Source organism: Mus caroli, chromosome 3 (assembly GCF_900094665.2).
Source record: "Mus caroli chromosome 3, CAROLI_EIJ_v1.1, whole genome shotgun sequence".
Taxonomy (NCBI): Eukaryota; Metazoa; Chordata; class Mammalia; order Rodentia; family Muridae; genus Mus; species Mus caroli.
The window spans coordinates 61,779,172-61,793,803 of record NC_034572.1 but is presented as its reverse complement, the minus strand read 5'-3'; the positions used below and the strand labels follow the sequence as shown (position 1 = coordinate 61,793,803).

General features: G+C 40.7%; 1 protein-coding gene across 2 annotated transcripts in view; it reads right to left on the bottom strand.

The window, feature by feature from the left end:
- LOC110290665 (schwannomin-interacting protein 1) overlaps positions 1–14,632 on the bottom strand; it is a 731,603-nt gene that overhangs the window by 317,068 nt on the left and 399,903 nt on the right. The window lies entirely within an intron of this gene.

Here is a 14,632-nt window from a genome sequence, read left to right as displayed (position 1 = left end):
CTCAATATTAATCATGTGGAGGTTTATAGTGAGAAGAATTTGAGCAGAAAGTTCAAGTCAGAAGATCTTTAAGGTTGATAATCTTGTCAACCCCAACTCCCTGTTAGGGTCGGCATCATCAGGCAGTGGGACAAGCTGATGAAGACTTCTTTCCTTCCTCCCTCAGATAATTGCATTATCATATTTCCCTTAAGATGAACATGTCAAAAGGTGTCCAATCCGATTACAACCCCCACCCTTTCCAGGGGAAGGTGAAGTTTGCTTGTCTTTTTCCAACACAGCCTGTCGATCTGGAAGGTAGAGTTTGAGATTTTGAACACAGAGAACTGTTCTGGACCCTGGTTTAACAGAAAGATCAAATCCTGGGTGAAGGTTATAGGAGAAGACAGAGTGTGGGAGTAGGGACTAAAGATGGTCCAACTGTTACACTGAGTTTATTAATTTTGTCTATCCTGATATACTTTTCAAATCTTTTCTATGACTGCATTTGGAAGAGGAAGAGACTGAGAGTAGACTTGTGAAATTTCTGTCTGTAAGGACCTTTAAAAAACTCTGTATAGGCAGGGCCTAGGAGCACTGTGACCTGACTATCAAAATGTCTGAATGTCTCAACAGTTTCTCAGACGGAAAGGAGTCTCTTTCTTGACCAGTTTTTGTCACAGAAACCAGATCATGGCTCTGAGGAAGTCTGGTTGCCAAGACGATTATATTCTATGTTCCATCATTATTGTGACTTACTGATGGACAATAGGGGGTGCTTTCCTTCCCTGTCAACAATAGCTCAGGTGTTCTTAGGTTGGCTCCTTAAGGATATTTACCTGTGATGGACTCAGAACAGTCCCAGGAGCTGTTTGTGGCCACACCCATGCTCCCTCCCCAGAGAGACTTTGCAAGTGGCTTTCACCCTTGCTATGACCTGGTTATTATTTAGATCTAAATCTCTTTAATCAATATATATATATATATATATATATATATATATGTATCCGAGTTTCTCTAGCAATGATGATGATGGTGTGAAGAAGCCCAAAGGCAGGGTGGATATTTGTGAATTAAAAATGTACCTGGTTGTTTCTAAGGAGAGAAAGAAAGGGTGTGGAGTTGGGTGGGTGAGGAGGTTGGGAGGATCTGGGAGGATCTGGGGGAGGAAAAACCGTGATCAGAATTTATTATATGAAAAATTTCTATTTTCAAAGAAAAAAAAGGGGGGAACCCTGGACTAAGAGGATTTGGAGTTGATTTCAAGGGTGTAAGTCAGAGATCACAGAGCCTGAGCAGAAGAGGCTGCCAGGGAACTGGAAACTCCAGCTCAGGAGAAGCAGGGAAACAGTTGTTTGCCCTTACCTGCTTAGGTCAAGGATATTTGATGGATGCTCCTGTGGTTTGTTAAAAAGAACTCTGGCCCTAGTCACATACAGAATCTTTAAGTTTACTCTAAGGAAACAATTACCAGGAAAGGCAAAACCACAGTGGGAGAGGGAGAGGGCCCTTCCATGCACACATCAATGCATATTAAGAATAATGGCAGAGCTTCATTTTTCCAAAGGGACTAATTTGTCCCTTTGTTTCACCGAATGCTTGCTGAGCCCCCGTGAGTAGTTCAGAAGCTGTATCTCAGACCACCATCTACCTTACTCCATTAAAATGGATGTGTCCTTCACTTCACGCAGATTCTCGCCGAGAGACTTAAGTTTACAAACAAAACATGGATTATTGCTGCGATAAAAGAATCCTCTGCACAAAGATGAACAGCAGGACACCTCTAAGTAACATATTTCCCTGGTGGGTTTTACAATACAATTCTTGGCATGGTAATTTGATCTGCATACAATTTTTCAAGACACACACCTGCAGGGTCAAGAGTGGAGCGTCTGTATATTCACGATGGCTACTGAGATGGCTAAGCATCTCAGCCTAGATTGTGTTGGGGTCGGATCAGTCACCGGAGCTGGTTCCTGACCACTGGTGCTCCTGCAGACAACTCACAGGAAGCTTTGCTTTTTAGCTGCTGATCTCCTGGAGGGAACCCAGCAGGGAAGACACAGGCAGATCTTGCATTAGCTTTCTAAGAAGAGGTAATGTCCTGATTAGTTTCTGGACTGACTAAGTATAGTGATTTAGAGTCATTCACTCACTGTAATATATGCAGACGTTTTTGACTTAAAAAGAAAGTAATCACGAGGGCTGTTATTAGACACTAACAGAACAATGTACTAGAATGCGCTTTAGTGGGAATGCCAACACATTAACTATTAGTGTTTATCACTGTGCCCTCCTCCCGATGCTCAGAACAGAGAGCTGTTGATCCTCTAAGATAAAGTGATTAAACACTGAGGCTGGCTTTGCTCCCAAAAGATGGCACCAGCACCAAGGCTGGAACAGAAATGTATTTGCCAAGATATCTAGCTTCAGTTTAATATAGGAAAGACTGGAAACTTACAGGTCCATTAACCACCAAGCTGATGGGATGTTACAAGGCTTGCACATCACAAAAGGCAGTTCTGTGACAAAGTGACTGGAGTCCTATTTCCATCTGCTCAGGGGCACTTGACACTTGCCAGCCCAATGAACTGCCCACAAGTGCTGCTGGCCCCTCAGTATCTTGAACACAGCTTATCAGCAGGAAGAACCATTACACAGCAGGAAAGAGATACAATGAGGACAATAAACTGAAGGGGGTGACTGAAGAGCAATAGGGGAGAGCTAGAGGGATGGGAATTTCCATGGACAGCAAGTTCAACGATGGGGATGATGTGAAATGTCACTAGGGAAGTGACATGGGGAGATAGTGATGGTCTCAGCACAGAGAAACAGAGCGTGGTTTCAAACACCAAGGGGTAGAATATCAGATCTCAGAATCAAATGCAAACACAAAGCAGAACAAAGACCATGTGTTAAAGATTAAGATGCCACAGGGCTCAGGAACTGTATTTTGTTTGAGTCTGTAAAACAATGGGCTAAAAAGCTACTTCCTGCAGGCAGCTGACCTATTAGAAGCAGGAATCACTCTCCTTGGTCAATAGTTGCCTTTGGGGACATTACATGATATTAATCCTTCACTCAGCCTTCTGATCTACCAGAAGAAATCTTAGTTTCTGGTTTCTATCTTGGACCTAGCAATGACTTATTAATTTAGCAACATATGTCTGTTATATTTACATTCTTTCCAGGACATCGCGCTACTATTGGTAAGGGATTATAATCAACAGGACAAAAGGAGCCAGTTGACAGCATTAGAACTGTACTCATGTGAGGATTATACTTAGAGCCTGAAGCCCGTCTTGACCTGACACTATGAGACAGAAAAAGTGATGATTATTAGACACAGATAATCTGTACTCGGTTTCCTAGTGAGATTTTTTTTATAGGAATAAACAAGAGATAAGGGAGACTTTTACAATATAATTTCTCCTTTTATTAATAGAAAACAGTGGGCACTTGGAAAATGTTCAATTTGTCTTGAAGCCAAACATCCCTGAAGTGACCGTAGAGGGTCATACTAAAACCATTATCGCATAGCAAGCAAGCATGGGAGTGATCTCATGCATCACAGGAATGGCTGGCTCTTCAGAGATTGGTGGATGGCATTTGACTGGGAGGGGATGATGTTAGAGCTTGCAGTGAAGTACTAGACATCAACAGGAGCAGGATCACATAGTGGACACCTTGGCCCAAATCGAGAGATGAAAGGAACTCAGCAGAGAGACCGTAGAGTTTGTGAATTTTGCATTAACATCTGTAAACATGAGCCTGTAATAGGTGACCTCCATGCTAAAGCCCTTAGATGCAGGTATTTTGGCTTTGAAATGCTTAAGACTATAATTTGACCATAGCTAGAAGGATGTGCAAATGTATAGTCTGTGAAAACAGTGCAGTGGTAGATTAACCACATAACTCACACAGTGGATTATGACAAACCAACCTGCCTCCATCTTAGGCTTAAAAACCATCTTATAGTAAAGACAAACTAGCTTCATTCCTGTTTATGATTATATCTCTGTTTCTCAAGAATTGGGCTTGCCCAACCTGTAACCTTAACTACAAATGGTTCTGTAATGCCTGTTCCAAGAAATGGCAACCATGCCTTCATTTCTAAAGGTTATTATGACCACCCTGTGATTGCTAAGTTGTTATGATGACCTTGCAACCACGCCTTTGTTTCAAAAAGTTGTTACAACCAAGTTATGCTTATGTGCCTCTTCTGTAACCCTGCCTACCTGTGTGTCAAACCCCCTGGAACCCCGTACTCCCGGACTATAAAAGCCTTTATCTCATCCATGTCCAGGGCTGATCTCTTTGAACCTCTCCTTTAGAGGTAGACAGTTTGGGTACGTGAATTTTTAAAAAGGGTGCTTTATTAAATTGCTTGCTTTAATTAATATGGCTATGATTTGGGTTGGTGGTCTTTCTCCTTGCATCTGTGGGATTAACAGTTACATGAGATTCATTCTTAGATACTTCTAAGTTTATTGCATGTCTGAAAATGTCATAATAAAACATTGGGGTTAAAAACTAATACTTTTATCTTGAAATAGATTCTGTACACAAGGTAAAACCATATTTAGTAGAGAGAAATTGGAGCTGAGATCTGGACCTTCTATGTACATTAAAGACCGAGGCATGAGCTCTCAACTAAACGGTGTTTCTATTTCCTAGGACATCGCTCAGTCCTAAGTAAAAATTTCTTCTATTATTTTACAAATTATTATTTGAGAATTTCGTACATGACTAAAAATTTCATTTTTAAAAACTGAACCATGGCTGGTGTTGTATTTGTCCTTTTATAATTCTGTTCTGTGGCTTTCTTTCTCTGATTCTGAGAGAACAACATAGGGACATCTTACTACATTTTGGAAACTAGGGTTTGCATGAAAGTAGATGGTACAAAGCAGAAGATAAGAAATGAAAAGGACATGATATGCTCAAAAGGAGTCTGTGATGGTACAAAAAGTATTAGAAAACTAAAGTAGAATGTAAGGTAGAATGACCCCAAATCACTCACTAATATCAATAATTGGGGTATCATACAGAAAATGTGGTACATTTACACAATGGAGTACTACTCAGCTATTAAAAAGAATGAATTTATGAAATTCCTAGGCAAATGGATGGACCTGGAGGGCATCATCCTGGGTGAGGTAACCCAATCACAAAAGAACTCACATGATATGNACTCACTGATAAGTGGATATTAGNCCAGAAACTTAGAATACCCAAAATACAAGATACAATTTTCAAAACACATGAAACTCAAGAAGAACAAAAGTGTGGACACTTTGCCCCTTCTTAGAACTGGGAACAAAACACCCATGGAAGGAGTTACAGAGACAAAGTTTGGAGCTGAGACGAAAGGAGGGACCATCTAGAGATTGCCATACCCGGGGATCCATCCCATAATCAGCCCCCAAACGCTGACACCATTGCACATACTAGCAAGATTTTGCTGAAAGGACCCCGATATAGCTGTGTCTTGTGAGACTATGCCAGGGCCTAGCAAACACAGAAGTGGATACTCACAGTCAGCTATTGGATGGATCACAGGGCCCCCAATGGAGGAGCTAGAGAAAGTACCCAAGGAGCTAAAGGGGTCTACAACCCTATAGGGGGAACAACAATATGAACTAACCAGTACCCCTCCTCCCCCTGCCGGAGCTCGTGTCTCTAGCTGCATATGTATCAGAAGATGGACTAGTTGGCCATCATTGGAAAGAGAGGCCTCTTGGTCTTGCAAACTTTATATGCCTCAGTACAGGGGAAGGCCAGGGCCAAGAAGTGGGAGTGGGTGGGTGGGGGGAGGGTATGGGGGACTTTTGAGATAGCATTGGAAATGTAAATGAAGAAAATACCTAATAAATAAAAAATAATTGGGGTATTCTAGATCTTGGTTTGGAAAACAAATCATTATAAAGATAGGGACATGAAGCTCAAATTCTAAGTAACACATTCTTGGTTTTCTAATCAGAATTTCAACAAAGATATTACCTGCTTTTCTTCTTATTAAGGTCAATCTAAGATCTTCAGTAGAGATAAAAACTCAAAAACTGAAAAGCAACCTGGAGCTGGAGAGCTGACCCAGTGATTAAGAACACTTGCTCCAAAATCTTAAGGGCTCAAATTCAGATCTCAGCACCCATGTAACAAGTCATGTGCCCTGTGAACGCCTGTAACCACAGCTCCGCGGAAGGCAGAGATCATGAGGCTCTCCGAGGATCTTTGAGGATCTCTGAGAACTTTGTGGCTTCTAGTTTTGTTGAAAGAACTGAGCCCCAGTTTCAAGGACGAGACTCTACATCCAAAGAATAAGCAGAATTATAGAGAAGGAAACCTGAATCTCTTCTGGCCTTTGAACCTGCACGGGTACATGCAGTGTTATGCACATGTGCACACCCATGTACAAATTCATCCATCCACCCACCCATCCATCCATTCTTACATATATACATACATAAGTAAAGATAAAGCTTTTTGTTGTTGTTGTTTTTGGTTTTTGTTTTTGTTTTTCAAGACAGGGTTTCCCTGTATAGTCCTGGCTGTCCTGGAACTCACTTTGTAGATCAGGCTGGCCTTGAACTCAGAAATCTGCCTGCCTCTGCCTCCCAAGTGCTGGGATTAAAGGCGTGCACCACCACACCCGGCAAGATAAAGCTTTTAGAAAAAGCCCAGGATGAGGCCTAACTCCACTGAATACACTCACAAACACACAAGATTTGCTCACCGAGAGTGAGCAGTTTGATCATTATCTAGTTGAGTCTCCAGTTTCCACATACTGCGCCCACGAAAAAGCCACTCCAAAGAGAATGAGATCTTTGCAACTTGAATAACAAAAGTCAAAAATCAAAAGACAATGTATCAAATGCCAAATAGCAGAGAGCTTAATGGGCCACCAAGGTTTATCAGGAAATGGACAAGCAAAATCATCAGTGGGAGCTCATGCTCTGTAAGTATACAAGTCTGGCCTCCTTAACCTCCCACTGCAACAGGCCAGAGCCACTATCAATACCGGATTTGGCCTGCTTTTGGTAGCAAGTGAGGGGAAGGAAGCCCTGCCAATGGACCTACCGGGAAAATGAAGACTTAGAGCTGTTCTGAGCTCTTCCATTTCAGTTATGCCTTAAAGTAGGTACCAAGAAGGATCAATTAAGCAGATTGTTCCTTTGATCTTTATTTTTAAAAATTCCATCAGCATATTTTTTGTGTGTATCCTCGCACGTGTGTTTTACTGTTAAATAGGTAAGTATAACTTTTACTTTTATTCTTTATCTAATACCTTCTGAATAGCCACATTAAGTTTGATCTCTTCCTTTTCCTCTCCTAGGACTGCAAATTCTTTTTAGCGTAATGAAGAAGCTAGAAGCAGGCAGATATTAAAGAAAGCGAGAGCCCAGTATCTATCACGGCAACTCAGGATATATAGGAGAGATGCTCCTTCCTAAGATGTTGGAGGATGCACATTAGGCGTGGGCTAGCCAGATCACACGGCAGCTCTCACTGTTAGTGTTGTGGGGAGTCTGCACACCGTTCCCCATGCTGAACTAATCTGTGTTGTCACCAACAGCATGTGAAGGTCCCTTTTTCTTCAGATCTTTGCCAGGATGTGATATTTTATTTTTGTTGCTAGTAGCCTTTCTGACTGGAATGAGAGGACATCTCATTGAATTTGTATTTGCATTTCTCTGATGGTAAGAAGGCAATATGCACATATTCATTGGTCATTTGTATGCCTTCTTTTGAATTTTGCCAAGTCCTTGTTAATTGCAGAACAATTCACAATAGAACCAATCTAGGTGTCCATCCATGGTACATATATGCATGTATGCCATTATACATATGTATATGTACACATATATATGTATATAATGTGTATATGTGTGTGTATGCATACACACAATGGATTCTTATTAAGCTACAAAGAAGAGTAAAATTCTGTAATTTCAAATGAAATGGAGGAATACTATGTTAAGTAAAATAAACCATACACAGAAAACAAATACCTACATTATCATTCATCTACCCATAATAGTTTAAAATAGTAATAGTAAAATAGTTGGGAAGATGAGGGGTGGGTAGGATGGGTACTAGGGGGCTGGATTTGAGCAGTTCATTCTGTATGCTTGTGTGCTGTATAGTTTTATGTCACCTTGACACAAGATAGAGTTATTTGAAGGCAGGGAACCTCAATTAAAAATGCCATAGGGCATTTTTTTAATTAGTTAGTGATTAATGTCAGAAGGTCCAGTCCACTGTAGGTAATACCACTCCTGGGCTGGTGGTCCTGGTTCTATAAGAAAACAGGCTTAGCAAGCCATGAATAGTAAATCAGTAAGCAGCACTCCTTTATTAGCCTCTGCATTAGCTCCTGCATCCAGGTTTTAGCCCTGTTTGAGTTCCTGTCCTGCTTCCTTTGAACATTGTTGTGGAAATATAAACCGAGCAAACCTTCCCTTCCTTAACTTGCTATTTTGGTTGTCCCTAGCTAAGACTCCACATAATGGGGAATATGGAGCCTGAACCAGTCATTTCCTGTAACCAGGCAAGATTTCCAGGCAAGGGATTGGGACACAAACCCAGTCACAAAACCTTCAACCTCCAACTTGTCCTGCTATCATGATGTCCTGGGATAAAGGTGGCACAGAAATTGTGGAAGTTGCTAACACATGAGCGGTCCAGCTTGAAACCCATGCCACTAGAAGAAGCTTACTCAGATACTATCTGGAGGATCAAAATTCAGAGGCCAGATGGACCAGAGACCTAGTATAGAATCAAACACAACTGGCTAGCAAAGTGAAGAGATGATTCCTAAGGCTATTCTGGTATACTTGTAGACAGGAGAGGAGGCTGGTATAATCACCACCAGAGAGGTTCCATCCAGGAACTGATGGGAATAGATATACAGATCCATAGCCAAACACTAGGCAGAAATCAGTGAATCCTGAGGAAGAAAGTGAAGGACTGTAGGGGCCAGAGAGGTCAAGGACACCATAAGAAAACCCACAGAATTAACAAACATGGACTCATAGGGGATCACTGAGACTGAACCTATTATCAGGGCGCCTACATGGGTCTAACCTAGGTCCTCTGCATATATGTTATAGCTGTGTAGCTTGGTGGTTTTGTGAGACTCCTAGAAGAGGGAGTAGGGGCTGTTTCTGATGCTTTTTCCTACTTTTTGTAACCTTATACTTTTACTGGGTCCTTGTCCAGCCTTAATATGAGAGAGGTGCCTAGTCTTATTGTAACTTGATGTGGCACGTTTCATTGATATCCCTGGGAGGCCTGCCCTTTTGTGAAGAGAAACAGAGGAGGAGTGGATGAGAAGAAGGGAGGTAGGAGAAAGGGCTAGGAGGAAAGGAGAAAGGGAAAACTGCAGTTAGGATGTGATATAAGAGAGAATTAAATTAATAATAATAATAATTAAAAAGCCATGAACTCGCTTTTAAAAACATATTTTGGAGGAACTAAGAGTGCGCAGGGAAGGTGAAGTGGCTCTGAGACAAGCAACTTCAGGACGCTGCAAGCACACTGAGGCTGGACATATGGAGAAAGACACGAGGCTTCAAAACCCAGCCATTTGGGAGCCATCCAAGCTGAGGGAGAGGGAGAACGGTTTCAGGGCTTTTCCCCAGGTTTTGCATCCTGGTTACTTCCAGTCTCCTCCAATTGAGCAAACTTAAGGGGAGTTTAGTTATATCTTCTAAAAGACAGGCATGTGGCATACATCTGCAGTCCTAGCATTCAGGAGACTGAGACAGGAGGATTGCAAGTTTGAGGTGAGCCTCTTACTGTCTCAGAGAATCAAACCAAACAAAACTAGGACCCAAGCTAACACAATAATTTAGTCTCAGCTGTTGCAAAACAGGGCAGTGTTGGGATGACGTGAAATGCAGCTAAATGCAAGAAGTCAAAGGGTACAAAAAGGTGTCGTTGAGGTCCTCTTCCATTTACCCTACCTTCACTCAAAGTCCCGGCCACTGTACACATTCTTCCACACACATGCACAAGGAAAGAAAGTCTGGCATAGCACATGGACATCATGTGGCTTATGGAACATGGCTTTCATTCAAAACAGCACAGCCAGGGTACAGCAGATCTGAGTTCTAAAATAGGAAGGCAACTTAGACTCAACTGTTACACATGCTTGAGAGGAAGCAGAGAGCTTAAATAGCATGCACACATACGCACGAGCGAGAGAGAATATGCCAAATTCTATTAAGTTAAAATCCATTATAAAATTAAAAGTAATTGTGTGTGTGCCTGAGTTTATGAGTATGTGCATCATCCAACTGCGTGCGTGTGTGTTCAAGGGAGCATGTGTGTGTGTGTATGTGTGATGAGTGTGTATGTGTATGTGTGATGCATGTGTGTGTGTATGTATGTGCATGTATGATGTACGTTTGGTGCGTTCATGTGTATGTGTATGTATGTGATGAGTGTGTGTGCGTGTATGTGTGATGCATGTGTATGTGCCATGTGTGTGCACGTGCCCACACATAGGTCAGAAGAGGGCTTTGGATCACCCTGAACTGTCAGTTTTGTTACATGATGTGGGTGCTGGGGGCTAAACCCAACTTCTCTGTAAGAGCAACAAGTGTTGGCCACCCCTGGGACCCTCTCCAGCCCTTACCTACCAACTTTTACTTTTCGTCTCTTAGGCAGAATAATAATGTCTAGATCTACAAAATACCACTAAAGGCCAAACAATGAACATCCAGACAATGGTTAGTTCTTGCTACAAAGAAACTCAAAAGTTCTCTCATGACTGATTCTGTGCAAAATCCTTGTGCAGGAGACTGAAATAAGCAATATAACTCCTTTCTGTCATGTCTCATAAGACGAAAAGTGACAATTTCTTCTTTTCCATGTCTACTTTTCCATCTTTTACATTTGAATGAGTATTTTTTTTTATAAATGCATTTTGTTTCCTGACATTAACCTAGTTAAGCCATGAACAGCTGTCTAGAACATATACACAAGTAATTTCTAGTTGTATTAAAGTTTTGTAATGGGAATATTGGCTTCCTGGAAAGGAAAATTATTTTCCTTATCCACGCTTAATAGGTATTGTCAACCATGCATTATCTTTCTGGTTTCTAATTTGTAAGGTGATATGATGGCACTTTTTGACAGTTACTAAAATGATGTATGGCCATAAAGATACAGTCTCATGGTTATAAGAAAGATTTATGATTTGGGTTATAGGAGATATTTCACTCCTCAGCAACACTACAGGCATGCTTGAAAGCCCAACAAAATAGAAATAAATGTTCAGAATGAGCAAGCTTGTCAGGTAATAAAGGAAGTTCTTCAAATCAATGGTAAGGTTACCTGGGGGCTGGAGGCTTCTTTATGGGTATAATTTTAATGCTGTTTAATAATTTCACCTCAGCTGTTTCTAGTCTATGTCTGTTTGTACTTAAGAAAGTAATTTTCCTATAAAAATGGGAAGCCGAAAAAGATAAATTGAATCTTTTTCCAAAGCGCCAAGTATATAATGTTATGCCCAAGAATTTGTTTTAGGAACACATGCAAAGGATGTTTCCAAAATCTGCATCTCTTCAAAGCCCTTGCTATTTGGCAGAACAGTCTTAAAACTGAGTTGACTACAATTAAATATAGCAGTCACATCACACCTAGAGTCAAGTTTGAAAATGTAAGCTACCAATCTGTTGACTTGTCTGTTACCAGGGGGTGAGGATTGAGATGCCCAAAGTGAGCTGAGTTATTGCGGGTCATTGTCCAAACGTGAAGCGTTTTGGTTAGGATGCAGTGTGGCAGCTCAAAGGATTACTGCCCCTATGGAATTGCTGTGCCAAAAGTGAGCTCAAATTAGGCAAGCCCACAATCTATTTTAGTGAGCCCCACAGAGTGTCTAGGTAACACATTAGTTTTGTAAATAATTGTAGTGCCATGTAAGGATAACAGACAATGGGGATGATGCCCTCATTTGGAATGCTGGAGTAGTTTCTAATGTGGCATCATATGGTGTCATGATGGGAATCACTTTGACCTCATGATTACTTTTAGCCAATATTATTCAAATTTGTTAAACATTTAAAAGAAAAGACTAGGTGATTATAAGTAACATTTAATGGTTGTATAACAACAAAATGTCCATAGGGATAAACATTAGCAACTGCCATATTTGTAAAGCATATGTAAATGTCAGACATTTTACTCAGCATACTGGGCTTCAAAATGAAAGCATTCTATATTGTTATTTTTATAGTGAGTAAAGTTGAGCATATATATATATATATATATATATATATATATATATATATATAAAATACTGGTTCTTTGTTGTTGGAAGAGATGTTCTTCCTTCATATTCATAGCCCTTCATGTTTTGGAAGCCCTTCTCCACTGGACTAAAGCTGGTGACCCAGGGTAAGGAAAGATCACAAGCATATAACACACAACAGAAAAATGATATGGAAGTCACTTGAGGTGGCTCAGTGTGACACATACTTCAGCTGAGAGCCAGTGTGGCCCGTGCCATCATGATTTGATGCCCAGTCTAGTGTGCCCTGTTCAAGGCAAACCTTAACATGACAGGCATCTGTGAGAGAATTATATCCTCTCTTTTATTCAATCAGGGGCCCCTGGATTTATGTACCAATGGGCTATCAATGCTTATAAATTGTGTGAGGGGGGTCTTGATAACAATAAGAGACAGCTAAAAGCATCCGGCTCCCATTTGTTGAAAAATAAAATATAGTGTAAATTTTCAAGTTGTCCAGAGCTAGTGTAGAGGCTCTGTGGGCTTCATGTTAGCCACTCCTTTTTTGATCCTTTAGCTGGGGGCACCTATTGTATTACGTACAAAATAAGTATTCCCATTGAGAATAAATGGATGTAATTTAAAGACTAAATACAAACTCAAACTTCACAGTTTTGTCCTAAAAGTACAGCTATATGGAACTCATGTTGTATGTGGGGATGATACTGGGTTCTGATGAAGGATTGATCCAGCCTGGCTTACACTTTCAGGTTTGCTTTAACTGCTGGCTCGTGTCAAATGGGCTTTATGTTGGTGTCTGTCAAAGTGTCATTTCACAGGAATTAGTTTCTCTTGGACTAGTTAAGTCTGCCTCAACAATTAAGATTAGATACAGTTCACCCTAAGCACATAATTATTTTGGCTTAGTATTACAACTATGAGATAAAGTTAGGCAGGTAAAAAACAAACTTAGGTACAAATGAAAGCAGTTAAACCTAAGAAGTTGGAGGTCTGAACTTTCTGCATGGAGAGGGAATAGAAAAACACCAGGTCAGTCACCAAACGCAGACACTATTGCATACGCCAGCAAGATTTTGCTGAAAAGACCCTGATATAGCTGTCTCTTGTGAGGCTATGCCAGTGCTTGGCAAATACAGAAGTGGATGCTCACAGCCAGCTATTGGATAGAACACAGGGCCCCCAATGGAGGGGCTAGAGAAAGTACCCAAGGAGCTGAAGGGGGCTGCAACCCTATAGGTGGAACAACAATATGAACTAACCAGTACCCCAGAGCTTGTGTCTCTAGCTGCATATGTAGTAAAAGATGGACTAGTCGGCCATCATTGGGAAGAGAGGCTCCTTGGTCTTGCAAACTTTATATGCCCCAGTACAGGGGAACTCCAAGAAGTGGGAGTGGGTGGGTAGGGGAGCCGGGACGAAAGAGGGTAGAGGGGATTTTTGGGATAGCAATGAAAATGTAAATGAAGAAAATACTTAATAAAAAAATTGGAAAAAAAAAAGAAAAGAAAAACCCCAGGTAAGCAGAAACCCATAGGCAGTGGGCTAGCTGCAGAATCCCAAGCCCCACTGCCTTGAAAGCAAGGAGTCTTATTAGAGATGAGGAGGCATACTGCATACCATTAAAATGACAGTTCTCCAGAATATAGACCAATAAAGACACAAGGCAGTTATATCTAGCTAGCTAGACCAAAAATATATGGGGGAAACACTCTTTCAAACAAATAGCTGAAGAAAAGAACTAAAAAAAGACAGCATTTTTACATGCAGAGTTTGAGAATTTAGTATTCATTTAGTAAATAACAATCAGTCAAGATTAATGAATAATGCAAAAGATAAGGAAAGTGCAATTAATAGCAGCAATGTGCTAAAAAAAAAGCCTCAAAAATTCAATGATTTAAGTTTGTTTCAGCAGGCTGGAGGAAAAAGTAAATTAAGCATCCTACACACACATTAAAAAAAGACAAATATAACTATTTTAAATGTCTTAAAGTAAAATGTCACATAGTAAAAAACAGCAATTACCACAACAGAAAACAAACATAGAACCAACAGAGATGGTTTGTTAAAACAACAACTAAATATGATCTTACTTCTCCACAGAACAAAAATATGAAATTTGGACACCACACACAGCTAAACTGACCCCATTCCTTAATTTAAAGTTATGGGCATTGAACAAAAGTAGGTAGATTCTTGGGGGAGGTAGAACTTGGAAGAAAGGAATGATGTCGTGTGTCTTGTCTGTTATGTCTTTTAACAGAAGCAATAGCAACAAGACAACCTAAGCAAAATCAGGGCCCCATGGATGTGCTGGATGGCTTAGGCAACCATGGTAAACATTATGAACCAGGTCGCCTAAACAACAGAAATGCTTTCTTTTGTTTTTTTTTTTTT